Source organism: Pollicipes pollicipes, unplaced genomic scaffold, assembly GCF_011947565.3.
Source record: "Pollicipes pollicipes isolate AB1234 unplaced genomic scaffold, Ppol_2.1 Scaffold_2555;HRSCAF=2994_pilon_pilon_pilon, whole genome shotgun sequence".
Lineage (NCBI taxonomy): Eukaryota > Metazoa > Arthropoda > Thecostraca > Pollicipedomorpha > Pollicipedidae > Pollicipes > Pollicipes pollicipes.
The window spans coordinates 15,284,824-15,307,663 of NW_023596136.1; the positions used below are offsets into that span (position 1 = coordinate 15,284,824).

At 52.0% G+C, this 22,840-nt stretch overlaps 1 long non-coding RNA gene across 1 annotated transcript; it reads left to right on the plus strand.

The window, feature by feature from the left end:
* Positions 1 to 1,072: 1,072 nt before the first annotated feature.
* LOC119112446 (uncharacterized) lies at positions 1,073 to 22,251 on the plus strand. The gene is made up of 3 exons (XR_005095719.1): positions 1,073 to 1,791; positions 17,200 to 17,223; positions 22,221 to 22,251. It is a non-coding gene; the product is annotated as an uncharacterized LOC119112446 (long non-coding RNA).
* Positions 22,252 to 22,840: the final 589 nt, after the last annotated feature.

A 22,840-nucleotide genomic window follows, 5' to 3' on the forward strand; every position in this document is an offset into this window, starting at 1 on the left:
TGTAAGCTGCGTCGGCGGAAGCCCGCCCGTCGTCACGGTGGGAGCATCGGCGGCCGGCGTCGCGCCGAGGCACGCCACCCGGTTGTTCGCGGACCTTTCGTAGCACCTCCGCGCGGCGGTGCGGCGCCGCGAAAAGTCGTCACCAGTCGACACTGCTGAGGAAGCGCAGCGTCTCTCGTGACCGGAGATAGTCCATCAGACGCGTTGCGTTGCGCGTGACAGGAGAGGACGCCGCGTGCCGTTGCGTGTTTGGGTTCGAAAGATGCATGTCAAGGGCAAACATGTAGCCGGAATAACTTGCATCACTCTCCTCAAAAAATCTCCATGTCTCCAAAAATCTCCATCTCCATCTCTATGGACAGGGCCTGATTCAACATCCAGTCTCCGGGGCAAACTTAATTTCTTTACTCCAGCTTCTGCCAACAGTCCCATCGCCCTATGCCCGTGGGCACACCAGTGACGCTTAACATCTTAGGACCTTCACAGAGCCTTTTCAAGAATCAAGCATATATTAGTCATGTGTCAGAACTGCCCAAGAACCTAGACTGCTTCGCGATCTAAAAAGTATGCCATTCATCTGAAGCCAGCAAGGCCCAGTCGATGGACATGTTCACGGTTATCAGCTACGATCTTAATCCGCAAGGCTTTTTGCAAACTTCAAGTATTTGCCACATGGGCGCGTGGGTCTCGCGTTGAAACGACACAAATGGACCAATGCAATGCCTCACCTGTTCTGCTCCGAACCAATCCAGAGGCCACTGCGCCACCAGCAAAACTGACCGCTCCGCGCCAATGTCCGCCCTGTCCGACCCCATCCGACCGCAACAAAGGCGTCGCCGGCGAAAAAGCCACGCTGCCAACTGGCGGTATCGCGCCCGAGATCAGCCCGTTCGTTTTCCGGTCGGCCTCGCGTCGGGCCGCGGCTGTAGACGCGCGTCGCGCGCGACGCGCAGCCCGCGTCGCCGTCGTCGAAGCGTCGGCCGGCCGGCCAGCCGGTCAGTCGACCGCCGACCGCCAGCGCCGCAGGGCACGCGCCGGTGACGGGGGTCCCGAGGTCAGACGCGGGCACGAACGGCGGGTCAGAGGTCGGCGCTCGGGACGACCCTGAGGGGGTGGCGTCGCTCCAGGACTGCGCAAGGTGCGGAGGTGGCCAGGCACGTGCGATGGACCACGTTGTGGATTGAGCGGCCCTTCCAGCGCTCGTCGCCTGCTGAAGCTGGAGTGGCGGGAGATTGGGCTCGATCTGGAGGGCTCGTGGGAGACGTTCTGCCAGGTCGTATGGGACGCGGTGCGGCGGTCGGGAGCTCGGCGAATGGCGGAGGCGAGTGATTGCCATTAGCCAACGCCGTGGGGCCGCGACGCTCCTAGCCTGGTCGTCAGCGGAGCGTGTCGTTGAGCCCCAGCACTTGAAGGCGGCTCAACTCTGGACAGGCGGCGGCGCCTCTGTCTTAAGTGGACGGCTGCTCCGGCGCCGGCGGTGCGCCCGGCAGACACTTCTTCAAGGAGTGGACCTCCGCACCACCACCGCGCGGGAGCTCTGGTCACGCTCGAAGCGGACATTGGCTTGCCCCGAGAGTGTTGGCTGGATCTGGGTGGACAGCCATTTGACGGACAAGCACAAGAGGGATCTCACCTGACTGCGAAGCCGGAGAAGGGCTCTGCCGTCCCTCGGCTGCTGTTGAGTGACGGTGTTTCGTTGAGCCGACCATATCTTACCGCGCCGTCAGAACATGATAGTGTTCGGGCTTCTGTTGGTGCTGGGAGCAATGTCCGCGGCGGACGATATCTCAAGTAAGTCACCCTTGCCCAGCGGGCACTTTTCGCTTGTACTGAGGCCTCGAAGCTTAGCTAGCTAAAGTCACGGGGGAGGGGGAGGGGGAGGGAGAGGGGAGGGGGAGGGGAGGGGGAGGGGTGCTCTAGAACTTTGTTGCCAGCTTGCATCACAGGTGACCTTTGACATGTGGATGAGGGACATCGTGGTTGACTTAGCACTTTTGGCCCCTGTCACTCTTTTTTGCTGTTAAGTATTCAGGCATGCTTCGATGGTGTAAACGGCATTTTATAACTCTGGAGTTGTTTTTTATTGGGTGACACCGGTAGATGTTCACTGGCGTGATCTAGAAAATGCCATCTCTTGTCAAAACAGTGAAGGATGTCGTGATATTGCTTGTCCGGGCCATATCAATAACTAAAGTACAGCATTAGGGAAAACAGTACTAGAAAGGCATAACAAATCTGTAAAATGGACCACTAGGTTTTAAACTGCATGACCCGCAAAAGGTCGGATCTGGTCAAAAAGGTACATTTTTGGCCCAACTTGAACTTAAATGAACCGACGTTGCAATAGTAACCAAAACTATTGACATACAATGAAGATTGATGCAAATTCAGCAACACAGGCTATAAAGCGTCTCTGAGCGAATTTGCTTTGTAAAAATGGATTTCCGCACGTAGAAAAATAGAATCAACGCGGTTACACCAAGTTTAAACACCGTACTCTCAAAGGTGTTCAACGATCATTCCAGTAAAGCTTTGGGACGGACTCTGGGTCCCTTTTTCCTGGGGCCAGGACTCACGCGATGCCTACAGGCAGGTCTAGGTGATTGGGAGCATGTGTACCCAGTGCGTGGATAAAAGAGGCAGGAGAACAAGATCCGTGTTACAATGGCCTTGAAACGCTTTAAAGATATCACGATGCACTTAATAACCGCCCTGTAAGAAGCATCTGAGACCATCTGAATGCGTGTCCTCTCACTGGACCTTGACGTGATATACAACCTCCAGCGAATACCGTCTTGTGAAAATTTGTCATGTACTTTGATTTTACCGAGCTGAAATTGTGCTTCCGATGTATTGGCGAGCTGCCCATCTCAGTCCGTACATAAAAGGAAACGACCGAAGTTGGGAAATAACTGACATCTTGAATGTCTCATACCAAATGTTTCCACCACTGTCAGCCTCAGCGCGCATCCATGTTTGAACTGTGCAGCGCTAGCTGAATGCCCTCGTGTTGACAGAGCCTTTGATTAGCCGTCCCAGATGGAACGCCATTTCCTCGAAGGCGTTTCAGAGCATTTACATGCCTTTTACATCCTTTCATGTACAGTTGAAAGGGATAGCTACATTCTGCTTAACAGGCTAATCCGATCTGCGGCTGTTTGGTATTTTGAGGACGACGTGCAGACTCAGCTCCGCCAAAGTTTGACCCGAGATTAGGCGGGCTCTGCTCGGCTCACACGTGCGTGCCTCCATCGAACATGCCGGCGGCGGGCCGACCGCGCCCGCCCAATATATCACCAAGATGGTCACCAGAAATAGCGCCAGGCTACTGTTCTCAAATCAGCCGGCTGGAATCCCATTAAAGAGATGGGGTTTTACGGCGTGATGAATGCTCGCAGCCGTGGTAAAATTGATGCTCTATCAGATCGGCGACGATGCATGGATGAGCGCCAAAGATGCATCCCAATATCTGCATACAGAAGAGCGTCAGACTCGCTACGTGCCTGCTCGTGCGATGGAGTGGAATCCGTGACACATGACGCATAGCGCGTGCCTGGAGTGCTGTTGGTTTCAGCCGTCTGCGGCCCGAGCTCCCGCCAGCGGTGCTTCCACGCGCCGCTTCCGTGCGGCCCAACGCGCTCCCCTCTCCACAAGTGGCCCTCTGACGCGCAGGACAGGCTCTTCGGGTGGACCGCGAAATTGAAGGCGTTTGGAGCCGGCAGCAGCGAGGCCGGTGTGCGTGTCAAGTGCTGGGGAGGAGCGACCGCGGGGCGCCTCCGAAGGCCGCTGGCGAGCGGCGGCGGCGGCCGGACGAGGATGCCGTGGGCCGGTGGCCGTGCCTGGGATTTCAACAGCGTCCAGACGGCATCGCGAAGGCAGTCTGAATCCCAGCCCCCTGCCTGGCCTCCATTTTGCAGTCGATACTCAGGTCGTTAGGGAACTGTATGGCTCCGAGCGCGGTCTGGCCAGCAGAGGTGGTCTCGTGAACTGCTGGCGTTTCTCGGCAGACCTCAGCGGGCGTCTCCGACGTGGCCGGGGGCGGGCGTTGCTTCTGCTGCGGGCGGGACCGTTCCTGATGGCTCCAACGGGGCCGTGCCGAATCGGCCGTGTTCCTGACGGCCGTGCCGAATCGGCTGCACCCAGCAGCCTCCAGTCGGCGCAGCTACTCTGGTTGCGGCTGTTGAGCGGTGTCTCCGGTGGCTGCTACCCGGCATTGCATGCGTCGTCGACGAGCCAACGCGATTTCACGCATTCACGCATTTCACGATTAGCTACATTATGACTTTTCAGCGACCTAATAACTTCATAGTGCTACTTTTCACGATAGCCTTAGCCCGAGTGGTGTTTCCGGTGCGAGTGTTGATGACATGGTATGTGATCAGTGCAGATTCCTGCACGCATAACCAATGGACAGTTGTTTGCATCGCTCGCACGTATTGACTCTCGCCCTCATCACTTAAGTTCTATTCTCACCCAGCCGCAAGTCTCGTAAGAGTGCGTACCGCCCTCCCGCCAATCCCCACCACCAGCACCACTCGCCAGCCCACCAAGAACGACACCTCGTCATTGTGTGACCTGCCACACAGCCGCCAGCGTGTCGCCAGCGTTCATCAGCGGGTGACAAACTCCAAGTCCGCATCCGAACCAACGGCTGCGGCGGGGACAGCAGCGGCGCACTAACGGCCGCCGGGACGCCAGCGGCCACAGACGCCTCGTTTCCCGTCCCCGGCGATTTATAGCGTGGCGCTGAGCGACGAGCAAAATTATGAATGGCCGTTTTTGCATGCTTTCGCCCTCTGAACGCCGACCGCGCACGGAACTCGGTAATGAAGTGCATAATCTGGGGGCGGCTCGTGCCGGCGTCGGATGCCGTCCCCTGATTGGCTCGCTCGCCAGCAGACGCTAAGCTCCCTTCAGCCCGTCTGTTTGAGAGGATTGGTTCCACCAAAGAAGTTTACCCAGTGCGCGCCGTCTATTTGCGTAGCAGGCGGGGGCTGTCCGCGCGGGTGGACATTGACAGGATCTCGGTGCACGCGACCCCTGCGGAGGCTGTGCGAGCAAGGTGCATTAGGATAGCCGAAGCCGAACAGCGAGAGGAGGGACGGATTGTGCAAGTGTTTCCACCGGAGGCCTCTGGCGGCTACGGAGCGTATGCGTAAGGCAGATACATAGTTGCTTTAGCCCTCCCACTTGCGGTAAGGAACGCACGCGCGCACGTACGCACTCCGCCTGTATATTTGGTTTGGAAAGGGTTAGAGAGACGACCGAAGCGTCCTTTAATAGCCCATTCAAAGCTTGACAAGACTGAATGATGTCAGTTTGGTACTTGAAGTCAGAGTCAATGTCATCTCAGGTCAAGTTAAATGCTTTCCTCTCAAATCAGTTTTCGGCAGCTACCGCCTTCGGAGCTCACCTCTGCGTGGATGTATATGTCTAATAATGGCTGCGTATACGCGATTAATATCAAACGTGTGCGTTTGGCAACAGTCAACACAGGTCGCCAAGGGCATTGATTGTTTCCTTTGAACGAGAAGCGTCTTTGTTAACCAGGTGTGTTGCTGGGTGGCTGACAGCAGCCATGGACGACGCCACCGTACACTGACTGGGTAGGAAGGTGTTGCTGATCGAAGGAGTGCGTTAGAATGAAAGGCAACAAAGTATCATGAATCGCAATCAATAAATTAGGTCACGTTAGTTCCACGATTATTATGAGCAGGCCTTTGTGAAACTGGCATCAAACAAGTATGTCTGATGAACAGAGAGGGTGATGTATTGTTGAATAAATAAATGTTTTATGCTTGGTTGACTTCTCTATACGACTGACGCATACCGCACACCTTTACTTTCATTTGCCCTCACGTAACACATATAGCCCCACAATCGAGAGCCTAGAACTACCTGCGGTGAAACTTTTCCATTTCCATTTCCAAAGTCTGACACAATACGTACGATATGAAAGCATCCATGGTATGCACAGGTACCTTGTGCAAATAAACAAACATTATGCGCGTTATACACCTGTACTGTCAACTAGTAACTGCATACTGCTAACATCTAACCTAGCCGATAACGATATTTGCCGCCACACGCTTACGTTGACACATCCCGTACTTAAGTTGCAGGAGACAAGACACTTACTTTTACATAACATAAGACAACAAGCTCGGAATAAATATACATATATATTGTACACATATATATTGTACACATATATATTGTATACATATATATTGTGTGTGTGTGTGTGTGTGTGTGTGTGTGTGTGTGTGTGTGTGTGTGTGTGTGTGTGTGTGTGTGTGTGTGTGTGTGTGTGTGTGTGTGTGTGTGTGTGTGTGTGTGTGTGTGTGTGTGTGTGTGTGTGTGTGTGCGTGTGTGTGTGTGCGTGTGTGTGTATGTGTGTGTGTGTGTGTGTGTGTGTGTGTGTGTGTGTGTGTGTGTGTGTGTGTGTGTGTGTGTGTGTGTGTGTGTGTGTGTGTGTGTGTGTGTGTGTGTGTGTGTGTGTGTGTGCGTGTGTGTGTGTGTGTCGCTTGCCGTATCCGATCGAGTAGGGTGTCGCACAGGTGGGCATTTCCTGTGCAAAGCCAGTTCGTGAGGACAAAAGACTCGTCTGTGAGATTCATCGCAATGCTGTCAGGATATGTTGTAACTCACAAGTGCATCGAATATTTGCTAAGCGCACGGAGACAAACAGCCGGCGAACGAACGAGTCCGGCACCCGTGAACCCATGTCAGCACCTCTTGAAACAGCTCGCCGGCTCAGCCCGTCACCTTAAACCGTCTTAAATGCCGGGACTTCCTGAAAGCCACCGCAACAACACATCAGCGCCGAGTGGCAGGCATCAGCTGTACGTAGATTGGTGCTGACAGGCGCCCAACGGAGTTGCCACTCTCGACGAACGGTGGGGATCCATTCCCAAAGGCAGGTGGAAGATGAGGACACTCGTCACAGGACCCCGATAGGGCTTGAGCAGAGACGCCATGGAAAAGGACCAGATGCTCCGCAACAGAACTTTTCAGGAAGCTATTCAATGTCGGGACTCGGATAGGTTGGTAACTGCCTATCATGTTAGGGCCTAGGATAATAATACATTATCTGTTGGTTACGCGTTTCTAGTACCAGAACAATATTATTTTCGGGAGTTTTCACGTGGCATAGCCCTTTGAATCAGATGTCGCTTTGAAGCTTATAATGTCGGCCCACGAAAGGCGGATGGACCTTATCTGCGTCACCACCAACAATCCAGCATCCATATTTTCATTAGAAAGTTTGAGCTTGGACAGACTCATTCATGCAATGACTCATGTAGCCACCCGGAACGTTCAGTTAATTGCCTTCACATGTGCTACAGAAGTCGTCATACCATTTCATCTCACATATGAAGGTCTGCTTTCGACATTGCTGGCTGCAAGGGCTTGACGCGATGTTTCGCTCACAAGCCTATGAAGTGTACTGAGCGCATCCGTTACGACCACGAAGCTGTATGTCCTTTTACAATGGCATGCTTGTTATCGTGCCTGGTCATTTACATGGTGCAGGGGAGTTTTCGGCGTATATCTGCATCACTAGCTGCATTGATATTGTGACTATACTCTTGGAGCGCGTGTTCTGAGTTTTATCCCTAATGCTTTGTGTGCAGCATTTATGACTTGTGCGCTTTACCAATGGAGGAAACCACTTTCATTTAGCAAAAAGTTAGGAATAAAACTATGGAGAGTCATATGTCACTTAGTCAAAGAGTAGTGAATTACTGGAATAGGCTGACAAGCGAAATGATAGGAAGTCCCTCTCCAGCAGCATTCAAACACCGTTTGGGTGGGTCCTATCGGTCTAAAGATATCCTTTATGGCTAAATTTATGCGGGTCATGTGCTTAGTTTCAATGACGTGTATGGAACCTGGGGTTGGCCAACCTTGATGGACCCTTGTGGCTCTTTGTTCGCTGGAGATATTTATGTCTTTATGTCTTTATGTCCCGGCACATGATTGTTTCGTTGCGCCATGAAACGTTTATATGACAACTCACTTGTAGTTTTCCAATCTCTCTGGAGATGGCAGCACGGGCTAAAGGTGTTTACTGAGCCAAATATTGTAATATGCTCGTGTTTTGACCCTTTCTCGTGGCGCTCTTGCATCTTTATCAGTGCGCCTAATATGTTTCTTTGAGATCGCATTCGTGGTGATAGCGCTGATCTTAAGCTGTTCGATTGCAAGCCTTATTTCCGTACCAAACAAAAAAGAAGTTCTTTATGCAGCACAAAACGTAATTCGTGTTTGACTTTGGCATAGTTTGCAGGACATTAGATGAGAGCCAATTGACTGTCATTTATCTGAAAATTGTGCTCCCGATTGCCAGATGCGAACGACTCGGCTCGGAACGACAGATGCGAACGAACGACTCGGCAATTATATTTGTCTTGACCTTGAGCGCCGCATGACCAGTTGAACGTCAGGATTTGAATGACGTTATTATGGCGTCGTGGACTCCTGGGTACCTTGAAAAAGTCTGTCCGAAACAGTTTATTCATTTTTACGGGCGTAGCGCTGAGAAACCGGAAGGTCTTAGATCTCAAGAGCGGCAGGACTGTGAACTGCACCGCATGATCTTCAAGAAGACCCTTTCAGTTCAAAACCCCACACAAATGTGGAACACCCGCTCTGACGAAATGAAAGCCGAAGTCACCACCGGCGAGAACTAATGCTGTTGGGACAGGAAAACGCCGAAGTGTTAGCCATCACAAACAGAAGTGGTTTCCATCGCACCAAGCCAATCAAACGTCACGCTGCCTGGTCACATCGACGCATGATGCGAAGGGAAGCCAGAGGCGCCTTTTCATAACGTCAGGCGTAATCTCCGAAAACTAAACAACTTGTAGCAGGTCACGCCCATCACAAGCAAACTGGCAATGCTGTCGCGTTTGTGGCGTAGAATTTAGGGAGCTTCACGAGCTGGACGATTCTACGGATATCCATATGAAATGGGTAACCGGTTGGGGTGGGTAGATATTTTGAGAAAATTGCGAATAAGGGCACGGGTATGGGTCAGACGCTTACGAAGTGCTGGGTAGATGCTTCAGGTAATATAACGCAACGCTATTGCTGGTGGTTGTTTTAGTTCTCACTGGCTCCATCCACACAGCTTTTACAATCATCAACGCTAACAGTTAAGCATAAAATTTTCATTTTAAATAAACAAAGTAGAAACATCTCCATTTTAAGAAAACACATTGTAAAATCACCCGCAATGTGCAGATATTTTCAAATAAAATGTTGGAAAATGCGAACAGGTGGATAACTGATGGGTAAGACGCAGCAGGAATGGGAACCGAGTGGGTGTGCTAATGGATGTGCATCCCCTATCACATCTACTCGTAGTGGATGGCTGTGCACAACCCCATGGGAAGCGGGTGGATGTGGTAAATGACATTTTAACTGTGAAGGTCTCTTGTGGAAAGTGGAATTCGTTTTCAACAAATCTTTGACAAATACAAGATGAAAGAAAGGCTTGAGAACGACGAACAATCCCATTCCCGCTTCGTGCTTTCAAAGGATGTGATTTATCAGTCCAGTGATGAATGCGATTTATAGTCTTTGCTGTCTAAAGGGTATAGAGGGAATCAAAATTCACTTCGTCCACTGCCTAAAAACAACACCGTTTTGTATCGAAATTGTACTCTTGCGAAAATATATGACCAACAAAGTGGGGAGGGGCAGCTGTTCCGCCTACCCTGTAACCTAGCCTCCACACGTTCTGCTATCTAAAGCCTGGCACATAGTCCCGTGAACCTGATCTGACCAGGCCAAGTCCTGTGCGGGCCTATGGGAGGGTCCGCTACTCTCTCGTTCACAGGCTCTCAGGTTCTCGTCCGGACAGAGGGCTGTCCTGGGCCGGACTGGGCTTTCCTGACCCGGCCCAGACTGTCCTGAGCCAAGCTGAGCTTTATTGAGCCGGACCGAACTGTCCTGAGCCAGACTGGGTTTTTCTGAGTCGGACCAAACTGTCCTGAGCCGGACTAGGCTTTCCTGAGCCGGACCAGACTGTCCTGAGCCAGACTGGGCTTTCATGACTCGGACCGGACTGTCCTGAGCCAGACTGGGCTTTCCTGAGTCGGACCGGACTGTCCTGAGCCGGACCGGACTTCCTGAGCCGGACCGGACCAGTTCGGGTCCCCCGTCGCACCCCGCTGTCCGCGGAGCGCGGCGCGGGCCAGCCGTATGCAGACGAGGGCGGGGTAAAGCCATCGATCGTGGTCCGGCTGGGCTGCAGAGACGGACCGCCCGGTCTGAGGCACACGTGGCCACAGACCATACCGATCGCGACCCACTCCCGGCCGAGGCTGTCCCAATCCCGCCTCTCCGGCCGCGGAGCCTTCCTGCTACCACCCGCCGACGGCACCGGTGCGCGCCGGGCTGGTGGCGGGCGGAGTGGTGGACTGGTGTGTGGGATGTGTGCCGTGGGAACGGAGTGGCGGGCTCGGTAGATGATGAAATGCAGGGGTTGGGGCCTTGGAGTGCGGTTGGGTCTGGAAAATATGGGAAGCTGCGGTGTTCTGTCCGCTCAATGGTAGCTGTTGGAGGTTGGTTTTGGAGCCGAGTTATACCACTGAGCTACAGTTTCCGAGACTGGAGGCGAAATGGCTCTGCATTTCAGAAATGCAGGTCATTTCCGCTTTTAGTCCCGCAGCTGCGCGCTGACAAACTTCGTTAAACTCCGAAATTAGCAGCTAAGACAGCTGGGCATGCCCCACGCTGACAGCGCATCTCTCGCGTTCATCTGTTTGGGTTCGGCTAGGGCTGCCTGGCATGCTGCAGCGCGATACCGACCCATGTTCTGAAACTGAGCTGATGTCCGGCGAGTTTAGCAGCACCCTATTCTCTGGTGCCCGGAATGATCTGTAATCTCCTCCGATCAGGAAAGAAGTGCACAGTTTGCTGCTTTCCCAGCGCCACGTGTTCGTACCGACAGAGTCATGGCGCCAGGCATGCCGCTGATGCCGCAGCGTCAGGCGCCATGTGTTCGTACCGACAGAGTCATAGCACCAGGCATGCCGCTGGTGCCGCAGCGCCAGGCGCCACGTGTTCGTACCGACAGAGTCATAGCGCCAGGCATGCCGCTGGCGCCGCAGCGTCAGAACACTACATTTATCACATGTCAATGGTGATGCTGTAAGCGTGTTGCTGCTTCGTTTGATGGCGCCCTTTCGCGGCGTACGTGGTGGCGACTCCTCCCGAGGCGAGTCGGCCGCAGTCGGGGTGTGGCCATGGCCGCGTGGTGGCGACTCCTCCCGAGGCGAGTCGGCCGCAGTCGGGGTGTGGCCATGGCCGCGTGGTGGCGACTCCTCCCGAGGCGAGTCGGCCGCAGTCGGGGTGTGGCCATGGCCGCGGCGGAGGGTGCCAACTCAGAGAGTGGTGCGCTGATTCGATTGCCGGGCCTGAGGCAGTCCTGTAGTGACTGGTGGTCCGGGTGGATTGCATTGACCGCAGACGCTGAGCAGACGAGTCGGCTCCGGTTCGGTATGGACCAAAATGACACATATTTTGACACCAACAACTTGTCCGCAGCATTCCTGTTTTTGAGAAACGATGGTTTTTAGAAACACTGCACGACGACCAACGGACGGCGCAACCGGTGCACGGCGGCAAGGGAAGGAGACATCTAAAAGAACGCTAGCTGAGATTATTTGATAAAAAATAGATAGGCACTGCATGCACGCACATAAAGCCTAAAGACACCTCACTCTTTAATATCCGATATCAAACCAGCGGCATTCAGAGATTGGGGGAGATTGTCAAGCTACAAGTATCTAAGAAATCAAACATCACTATTAGCTGGGAGATTAATTGGATGTGATGGATAAGCCAACATGAAAGGTCTTGCAGGATGCCCAATAGGCACCAACTACACCTCACTGATTTGGCTACGGTCAGCGGTAGTTCAGGCCCAAGATCAATGCTCGGGTCCTCGAGTGAATCCTGATCACGTCCCTCGCAAGTCGATATTCACAACTGCATGCCATGTAGCAGGGGATCATCAATTACACATTGATATGCAGCTATCTGTTAACCGACTGCCTCCATAAATGCACATCATATGTGTGTGTCTGACTATGTAGACAGACTCGCATCAAGTCAACATTATCAATTCACAAGATTTGGTCAGGCTAGTTTGAAGGTTGTGAGAGGTTATGCCTCCCATCCAATCAGAGATGTAGTTTCATGTTTTTAGAGATTTTGTCTTCATCCTTTTTCATCGTTCACCCCTTTTTAGAGTTCAGCCCTCCGAAAACTAACTTTGAGAGGCTTTACCCCTTCTCCAAACTCTGAGCCAAGCATGTGTCAAATCTGGGTAGAAAGGTTTTTGAATTGCATTTCGGAGGCAGGCTCAGCTTTGTTGTTTTTGTGCCCCCCCCCCCCCGCTTTCAACCTCACTTGTATGTATCTTGCAAAACTGCATTCGTGTAGCCCTTCTTCTGCTGTTTATTATACCTCCAAAACATTTGAAAATAATATGACTTTTGAGAGGGTGACGCCATCGTATAATCAGCTGGAAGCGTTGGCGGCCTTCACAGTCTTCACAGGTCATCACCGGCGCAGGCCTCACACTTCCTAACACGGTCTTAATGGACAGAATGTGGTACGTAAGACATGCAATATTGTTATCAGCAGATGCACGAGACATTTGTAAACGTCTATGTCACCTTTATTTAGCGTTATGCACACACTATAATGCCAATAAAAGCGTTTATCTCATGCCTGTCAACCGTTCAATTCGCTAAATCTAAGGTGCGGCGAACAGTGCACGCGGCCGACGCCGGCGATACTTGACCTTGCCGCAAAGCCGCTGTTCTCCTGGGCAGGAGGAGGCCCTGGATTATTCCTCGGCATGTGTCGCTCCAACATCCTCCACTGACGTCTGAAGCTACAGTTCCATCTTAAAAACTGGCAATTAGCTACGCGTTTCAAGTGAGTGGGCTTCTCACAACATAAGCACAACTAACAGTAATCTACAGGTGTGCACTGGGCACAGTTCACAGCCCGTGAACAATCGAAGCCACTGGTCTCAAATGGTACGATGATTTAAAAAGTTGCGTGGCATTCTGATCACGTTGGTCGCAAAGTGCTGGGACCAGCCACGATTCTTACGACTAGTGATAAGCCTACTTAACTGGCATTTATGCTGTTTAGTGTGTGAATTAAATCTTGGCAGAAAAAAAAATCTTTGAAAATCGCTGGTCTGAGGGCATTGGAAAAACCCTGCGCCACCACTAATCTGAGACCTAAGCGCTGATGAATTTTAGCTGCAGTATACTTTTGTCACCTGCTAAAATCTAACCTCATCATAGCTTCTATGTTCCGCAAAATTTCGTGAATCAGCTTGCTTATACTGTGAAACGTCAATATTTTGGTACGTGCTCTACACAAGCTTACACTGCAAGCGTTAACGAGAACCGACCAATGCTAAGGCTTGAGTGTTGTCTGACAGGTTTGATATGTTTTAATTTGCTTCTATTTTTGCAAATTTGTTACCGAATGACTCGCAATAACCTACATTGTTGTCACTGATCGTATCTTGTGAACTAGCAGGTTTTTCACCCCTTGACAAAATGTTTTTCGTTGATCGACGAGAAATAAATCGAAACAAACCGTGCGTGGCGTTCAGAACCCACTATTTCGCGGAACGATCAGCCAGCAGGTAACCGCCCTATCAGCAGGAGCTTGACCCACGATCTAGAGCATCGCACCGGCTGGTTTATTATGGATTGTGCCGTCAGGGTGTGCGCTGGTTAAGACACACGCTCGTAGGCCTCTGGCCGTCCTTTTCTTATCTGTCTGGCTGAAATTAGCGGCCAACATTGACCCCAGCAGCTTTACGGGCTAATTATATGGAATTTGCAGGGTGGTCGTCAGTTATCAGAAGCCAACTTCTGGGCAAGTTTGGTGGCTCTCGGTCCATGCTTTCCGGGTAAAGCATAGTCAACTTTGCGCAGATTATCCGGTGCTGCTGTTACTTGGCCTATTGCACTAAACAGTTACGTTTGATTAAAACATAATACAATTCTATATCACGAACACTGCTGGGAGGTTAACAGTTTCAGAAACCACACTTAGTTTCCCTAGGTCGCGATTAGTATTGATTTCGCATGTCTTATGGACAGTCTTCACGCACGGATTTCTCCCGCACCTGCCAGTCAAGAGGGATATTTTACGTTGGGGAGACAGGCGCGAAGTCAACCGGATTCGCTTATCACCTACCTGTCGTTCACGGATACGTCGCTCCGATACTCATCGTTTGAATCGATGATCGAATTATCGATCGTTTGAACAATCTTGGTGTGATCATGGATCCTGTACTGGCCTGTGATCTGTACGTGAGCGACGCCATTAGTTGTTGTGGCACCCTTGTCGCTCTCCTAAATGGCAAACTCGTGTTGCCTGCCAGCGTTTTGACACGCGTAATTGACACGCTTGTGTCCCTTCCCCCATGCCTAGTATTGCCATGTTTATGAGAACGTGAACAGCATTGCTGTTGCCAGATTGCTAAAAGTGTTTAATTTTGCAGCGAACGTGATCCCAGGGCGACACAAAGGTGATCACATGTCGGGTGGTCCACGACGATTGGTTTGACTGGCATAGTGCCCAAACGCTATTTGGTTTCCTCGATGCCTGCTTTTTACACTAAGTATTGAAAACGGAGAGCCAGGGGCTTTACGTCTTTAGCTCTCCTACAACCATCAAACGCCGAGCGTAATACATGTCAATCCAGTCAGTCATTTATTTTCGAAGAAGAATCATGGAAAGCGAGGACATGCTGCCCAAGCTGCATATGCACGAGCGTGTTAGCGACATCATATACTTCCCCTTTCCTTTTCACAAGACACATGAATTTTCCTTTTTCTACCTACAAGACCCGTGCCCATGATATCATTTAAAGTGCCCACTTCAGGGCGCGGCATAATCAAGGGTTGAATGTATTAGCCATTCTTCTTGATTATATATACGCGACGTTTCCTCCAAACGTGGCCTGTGAATATTCGCATCCCTAGCTTATCGCCAGGCCATTGAGTTTGGCGCCAGGTCACTAAGCTTTTAGCCAGGCCACTAAGTTTGTCATCAGCCCAGTGAGTTGTCACCAGACCACTGAGCTTGTCACCAGGCCAACCGGCGGTTACCTCCGCCCCTACCCATCTCCGCCTTCCCAGTGCCAACAACAGTCCCATATCGATGGGCCAGTTGATTCAAAGCATGCGGTTCCATCATCTGATTGCGCCGGCCGCAGTAGCGAGGATAGGCGACGGTAGTTCTCGGTGCAGCACGAATGCTGCGCTCTCATTCGGTCACCTCAACGACCCGGTTGTCAAAGGCGATCACTGCGCTCCGTCGCCTGCGGATTTGCACAGCCCGGACCGCTGGGGCGAGAGCTCCGATCGGTGCGCTGGTGGTCGAGATACTGATTAATATCGCTATCCCCGCCCTTCATATTGGCATCGAGCCCCTGGCAAATTGGACGGGACTGAACCTGTGTCGGCCATCCGCCAGCCGCAATAGGACGCGCCATTTTCGGCCATGCGCGCATGCGCGGGCAGTGCGCGGGGTGTCCAGGTGGGGGAAAATGCGGTATTGGGTGAAAAGTGCAAATAGTTCACCGTGGTGTGATATCAGATACCTAGCTGAATCTAATACTACATAACAAAGACAAAATATTGTATGCCAGAACGTTGTGTTATCGGTTCCTATACTATAACTACAAAGCCATGGTCTTTGCAGATTTTCAGGATGTACTGAAGGGAACGACGGGTCTTTTATCAAGGATTTTGCCGATCACTTGTGATTTTCAGTTCACATAATGAAAAGACTCGACCGCTTCAACAACAGCCTGCTTGCTTTTAAGTATCAGTGATATTAAATTGCATGGCTCACTTTAGCCTTGATTACGCACCAGTTTGTGTGACCTGAGATGAAAAACTGACCTGGTGACCTGACTGGGTTTCGCCCAGGACATTTCGTGATGGGACGGGGTGGATTTTGAAGTTGAGCAGAGGGACAGATGGTTTTTAAAATCGCGAAAAACGGCAGCCTTAATTCACGTCATAGTGGTACACGTGACCTTCTTGTGCTAGCTTCGAAGAGGTTGTCTGCCACATGTCAGCCATTGGGCAGCTCAGATGGTAGCTAAGAATCAAGCCCTTGCCTCGGGCGGCGGCCGTGATGGCCAGTCTCTGTATATGCCATGGATGACCTGTTATGCCAGTAATGCCGGCGCTAGACCGACTTCGATGTGGCATGTTCCATTCTATAAGAGCATAAATATGATGCGTTTCTGAGCGTGTCATGAATATTTTACCGACCCGACTCCGGCCAGCCGGCCTGCAGCGGCGTTATCGATGTCATCTCGACACACCATCATCAGGCAACACATCGCAATGCAATCTAGCCCATCAGAGCCTCCTGAGACCGTTCCCGGCTGTCATGAAAACACCCGAAGCGCCTTTAAGGGGCGGCAATCCGGAGGCGGCCGGTGATGGGCGGCGGCGCCAAGTGGCCGTTTGGCCATGCATGACAATGCCGACCGTCTCGAACCGCCGCCGTAAGCAGCCGAGGTGCCCGTTCGGGCTCCCGGGCGTACCGTCGCGCGACGCCACGCGGCGAGGCCCGCCGCGTGGCGTCCTCTGGCGGGGACTGGGGCTCCAGAGCTGAGCGCGGCCCGAGCGAGGTCCACCCGCCGCACCGAACACCCGGGCGCGGCCCGAGTGCGGCCCGCCCACCGCACCAACACCCGGGCGCGGTCACTCCGAGCGGCCGGCGCCGGACCCGCTGTGGCCCGGCGAGCGTCCCGAGGGCGCCACAGGTGGCTCGCGTGCCCGGCTGGAGGGCCCCCGCCGGGCCGCGGCGGCATATCGCTGACGGGGCGCGTGTCACAGCTCGACCGCTCTCGAGAGCGCGCCCGGAAGGCGCGTGGGACGTGGCCTGCGGACGCGGGCTCGAGCATATCGTGGGGGCGTTTGGAGTTTGTGAGTTGGAGTGTCAAGTTGAGGATTTAGCTGAACTTACCGAGAGCGTTGCGAATACGTTCGGATTCAGGCGGGACGATTCCCATATTGAGCGATGTTTGCGAGCTCAGTCTCGGGCCGCGCCACATTTGGCGCTGCATCCGTGGTGACTTGGGCGTGTTTGCATCCAATGATGCACTGTCCCCTCCGGCAGGCCTGTACGGGAAGCAGAAAGCAGGTAAGCACGGATCCGGCGAAGATCTGCTAAGATCGAGTCTACCTCGATGCGGGGCAGGCCAGCCGCCATCAAATGCTGACGGACTCAATACTTGGGTTGAAAGGCAGTAGTATTAGCCTTATTCCTCGGATTAAACCAGAAAAATGGAGATATAGTTAGGTTGATATTTCGCCAACATGCCTTTTTCGAAACAATAGCAGGAGCGAATCAGCGGAAATTCTTGCTTCGAATAAAGCGTAATGCGTGATGCCTATTTGGTTGAATTCGTTTGCATGTATTCGTATGTCCGGGCATTCTTATTATTATATAGGCACTGTATCTTAGTAATGGCTGGCAATCGCTCTTTGTTTAATCCCCTGAATGTTGGTGCCCTGTAAATCCGTGGCTTGCTCTTTCAAAAAAAACCCTGAAAAATCGAGTAGGATCATCGGCAGGCAATTTTGAATTCACTTCTGCTATTGTTTCGATAAGGGCATGTTGCCGAAATCTCAACCTAACTATACCTTCATTCTCCTAGTTTTTCCGAGGAATGAGGGTGATACTACTGTCTTATCTGGGTGACTAGTGTTCCTCGCTAATGCACTGAACAACTTACGTAAAGTTGGGCTGTTATTGAGCTTGGAAATGAATTCGAGTACGCCGCTTACTACTGGTGAATGAGGAGGGGAGGGGGGGGGGGGGGGGGAGGAGATGGCATGCATTTTACGCCCTCGGGCTCAGGTAGCTCACTGTCCACGCAACATCGCAGATATAGCGCTTAATATCATAATGCACCTGATGCATCGCACGCATGCATGCATGCAAAAACCATTTAAATGGTGTGCGCATCTCCGTCCCCCGTCCATCGCCGTCCTCCGGCGTTGTCATCCCTGACACATCTATAATCTCCTCAGTTATGTGAGCGAAGGCCCACACATGCGAGACAGCCCCGGCGGTTGACCGCGGCGCGGGCTTCAGTCACCAGGACGGCGGGCACTGCTCGCACGCTTCATCGGCCCCGCCCCGCGCAGTCCGATTGAGGTCGTGCGCGCGTTCCATCTCAAGAGATACCGCAAGTTTGGCGCGGCACTGTTTTTGTTCCGCCGGCATATTGAACGGAGCCCACGGCAGCCTCGTCGGTGGAGGGAGAGGGGGCCGGCATGCAGGAGTGCGGGGACCCGCCGGTCGGCCACTGTCACTATTTGCTTTCACTTTCTAATTAGCCCACGCGCAAATGCTCCTTGCTTCAAAAGTTTGAGCTTCCTGTCGGCTCCCGCGTGTGCTTTCATAACTTTCGCGAAGGGGCAATGTTTGTTTCCACGCAAAGTGGTGGGTGACGGAGTCTTACGACTGCCCGCAGGATTATGGAGGCCTCAAAGACGATCACCAAAGTAGCTTGGCCAGCACCGCCTTTTGAATCCGTCAGGATGTTGAGTTATTATTTTAATTTCCATATGGGGCTCAGCGAGTAAGTTACGGCTACTTTCGGCGAAAGGCTTAATGAAATGGCCTCATGTTTGAGACCACGCGCGCAGTTCGAGCAAACACGAATTCCACCGTCGACCACGAAAGTCACGTTCGGGTGGTGATGGTCAGGGGTGACGCAGCAAGCACTGCTCCACATGGGCTCCGATTACAAACATCCGTCCCCCTAAAAGGTTCTGACTAACTTTAAAAAAAGGCTGCACCATGCCCGGGTAGTGTCCTTTTCCAAGTCTTAGCGTTCAAATCCGGCATATCCACTTCGTACCGTGGAAGCAACAGCTACACAGCCCTGTTTTTACATGAAGCCTTCATCGACCATTCAGAAAACTTTCAACGAAAGCAGCAGTTCGCAATCACAAAACGGTTCAGTGAATAGTGAGCGGTTTAAGTCTCTCCAAACCATATGCCTGGCTAAACCGAGTGCTGTTTCCCTACAAAAGCTTTCAAGTAGCTCCAGACAAAGCCGAAATACACACATGGTCAATTTCAGAACGGCTCTAGGGAGTTTGCGAGAAGAAAAGCTTATTCGAAACTTGGATTCGGACCACGAGCGGAAAAACTCCAGGAAACGAACTATAGACGAGTTGTGACTGGAAGCTAGCGTCGCACAACGACCTGTCAGGAAAGTTGTTTCCGCGGTTATACAACGTGTCACTCGCATCACGCGCGTTCTGCACTGAGGAGGGGTCTGCGCTGCTGGCTGGATGTGAAAGAATCGGGATTGTGAATGGTAGCTGCATACGTGAGTGTGGCAACCCGCAGACTGAGAGCAGCCGCCGTCGTTTGTTATTCATTTTGAGATATTCTTACGACTTGATCACAAAATCTAGGGACGCATGAGACAGCCATTGTGTCCAAATGCAACATATCACACGCATAAAAACATATTTTTAGCAGTATCGGTTTAGGAATTTGTGGCCCATTTATCGTATTTAGATGCATTCCGTCCTTACATGTCACCCCAATTGAAAGGCGGGAATACGAAACGCCAGGTCTCTGACAAGACCCGAACCAACGACTCGCCACGCGGTTGAAGACGCGGTTGGTGATGGTCAGGGGTGACACAGCAAGCACTGCTCCACATGGGCTCCGATTACAAACATCCGTCCCCTTAAAAGGTTCCGACTAACTTTAAAAAGGCTGCACCATGCCCGGGTAGTGTCCTTTTCCAAGTCTTAGCGTTCATATCCGGCATATCCACTTCGTACCGTGGAATTCGCCTTATTCCTCGAACTACGACGCCTCCATGCTACACTGGCCTTCGCAGTTACAGATGTTCGGCTGGCTTCCAAGCCGATTGCTCTTGATTTGATGCAATGTCACAGTATAATTAAAACCAGCTTTGCAAAAGTGTAATTGCTAGTTCTGATAGCTGAATACAGCAAATACCTTCCTTTGCCGGTTCTTTCTGGATCTGGAAATGCTCCAATTATGAGTTGACGGTGTTTAATCTGATAATGATCGACACTCAATATACCAGAATGCACTGGTGAAGCAACGTTGTCAGGTATGAAGTAAGCATAGGCTCTACTGACAAAATTTTTGCTTATGTCAAGCATTGCCTTCCTAATCGCTCAACATGGTAAAAACTGTTCTTTGGTCGTTGTTGTTTGGACATTGTTATTTGGGCATTGTTGTTTGGGCATTGCTATTGAAGACATCAAAGTTCTGAAAGGCTGTTTGTGGACTGTCGGTGGTCATATATACACCGGGGATATTATTGATGTTGATGAAATCATCTTGGAGTGCACGCGTGCGCATAACAGTCAACCTCACTCTGCTGATGTAAACATGAAATCACCCCGCCATATGGAAGTGTCATCCGGACACACTACCAACATGCTAAATATCTACAGACAGAATATCACCAGCTAAAATATGGTTCCCACAGAATAAAGATGTCATAAAATATCGGCATGCCAAATATGTGCAGAAGATCCACAGGCTAGATACCGACATCAAAAAGCATTACATCGCAAAGTATTAACAGGCTAAATATCGACAGGCTGGCAATCGTGGGACATATTTATATCCTGTTGGTCGCAGAGGTTCCGAGCAGAGTACAAAAGAGGATAATATTTGAGGCTGAACGAATGAAATGCGGTGGCAACAAGCTTGTAAGAACTGGGAGCGCACACTTTACCTATTTTGGCGCTAGTTCCTCACTTGCCTCGGCAACAAATATAATTCAAGGTAAGAATACCCAAGCTCCTAAAAATCGTTACCGCTGACCTGGTCTGGTAGGCGCGTCATTGACTTTACACACTAAAATCCAACGCCTGTGTCCTCTTTTGGTGACAATAAATCTGTTTTGTATCGGTTTTGCCCTAGCACAGTTACAGACGTAACCACTCGGAGGAGCAAGGGGAGTGGGATAGTAGGTGCTTACCATTCCACTTTGACAAACGGAAATGACGAAAAGCTTTCGGGAGGCAACGCTTACGTCCATTACTACCCATTTGTTTCCTTTTTTGCTTTCACTTCTCCAATTAACTATTTCTATGGTTGGAATGCCGCCCTCATATACTTGTAATGGCGCCTACAGGGGCCTGTATTGGCGCCTTCATAGGCACAGGATAGTGTATAGGGGACCGGAGTGGTGCCTACATAAGCCTGTAATGGTGCCTACAGAGGCACACAGTGGCGCATCCTGATGAGCAGAACGGCGCGTACAGAGGCCATAATAACGGCTCTTTAGCGGGTGTCATGCCCTAGCTAAAAAGTTGTGGAATTCTTGAACCTCACTGCCTGAATGCCAGCTGCTACCACTTTTTGGCTTTTTTTTACGCCAGAGGCAAACTCTAAGGCCATGCTAACACTTCCTGCGCACTGCACTCGGCTGAAGGCTAATTCCCTATCGAATTGGTCTGTTGAATCTGTTGTGATGAATTTTCCCTGCTTTTTTTTGGTGGGATCAGCATGCTGAAAGGGTTGTAATACATGCATTTTCAGATACTACAGCGTTTATGTGCTCATATCTGCATTTTCAGGAGCATCTATTCCGGTGTATCAAACAGCTGGAATCAACAGTTTGCGGTGTCCAGTTAGTCCGGCTGGGCGTTGGCGCACAAGAAAATCAATAACATGCAGCGCCATTTTACGTCACAGGAACATTGCACGTGACTATGGCGCACTTGACTCGGTTTTTAGTGGCCTTTTTAAGTTATGCCGTTACCCCCCCCCCCCACCCCCCCCCACCCCCCCCACCCCCGCCCTCCTCCAACGTGAGATATTCCTTACGCCCTTGTTGGCGTCAATATTTCGAATGGCGACATTTTGCCTGTTGGTATTCCATGTCTTGATATTGTGCATGCTGATGTTATGTCCGCCGATTTTTAGCGCATTAGTATGCTGCCATGTAAGTCATAAAAGGATATGAAGGAAAACGGCTTCCGAAAAAATTAGATATTGATGACAACAAAACCATACCATACAAGGCGACACAGTACGCCTAGCCGGCAAACATGACTGATACGAGACCACCGGAGACTGCTGGTGGCTTGCCTTGGTAACGCCTCTCGTACCCCGTCCAGGCCAGCTGACGCAGGAGTACGCCGTGGTCGGCCAGACAGCTGACCTGCCCTGTGACGTCACGCCACCGACGCCGGGTGACCGGCTGCGGCTGGTGCTGTGGTACCACGGCACCGGCGGCACCCCCATCTACACGTGAGTGACGGGGAGGGGTGGGGAAGGAACGGCGGTGTCACCGCCCAGCGGCGTGGAGGCGCCCTCTCCAACCGTTTGTTTGCGTGCTGTCATCGGCCGGCATGCACGGTCGGTCCGTCGGCATACACGGCCGTTCCGTCGGCAGCGTCTTTGTAGCGGTCAATCGCTTCAGTCCAGCCCACCGTTCCGCCCCGCTTCCAGAAGGCCATCGTCGCGTGGAGCGGGGCATCTGACCGGTCACCACTGCTCCTCTCCAGATACGACACGCGACGCACTGCGGGCGGCGGCGGCAGCGGCGGCTCGCACTGGGCCGACGCCGGCGTGGACCGCGCGCGCGTCGCGTTCCGCGCCGACGGCGCCCGTGCGGCACTGGTCGTCTCGGCCGTGCGGAGGAGCGACGAGCAGCTGTACCGCTGCCGTGTCGACTTCCAGCAGTCGCCCACGCGCAACTCACGGGTCAACCTCACCGTCATCGGTGAGTACCAGG